We start from the raw sequence: 401 nt of genomic DNA, 5'->3' as shown, positions 1-401 counted from the left end.
ATATACCATTGAGCTGTAAAAAAGAAGGAAATCAAGTCATTTGCAACAATATGGATGGACCTTGAGGGCATTATGCTAAGCCAGAAAGAGAAAAACAAATATTGTATGATCTTGCTTACATGTGGATTATTAAAATACCCAGATTTATAAGAAATAGAGATCAGATTTGTGATTTTCAGAGGCGGAGGGTGAGGGGTGGGAAAACTGGGTGAAAGTGATCAAGAGGTAGAAACTTCCAGTTTTAATATAAATAAGTCCTGGAGATGTGAGGTACAACATGACTGTTAGCAAGTCTGTGCCATAGTTAACAAGACTGTACCATATATTTGAAAGTTAAGAGAATAGAGCTTAAAAAGTATTGCAAGGGAAAAAAAGCTATAACTGTCTGGTGATGAATATTA

Source organism: Bison bison, unplaced genomic scaffold, assembly GCF_000754665.1.
Source record: "Bison bison bison isolate TAMUID 2011002044 unplaced genomic scaffold, Bison_UMD1.0 scf7180017864214, whole genome shotgun sequence".
In the NCBI taxonomy this organism is placed as follows: Eukaryota; Metazoa; Chordata; class Mammalia; order Artiodactyla; family Bovidae; genus Bison; species Bison bison.
Note: the sequence above shows the minus strand (reverse complement) of the source record.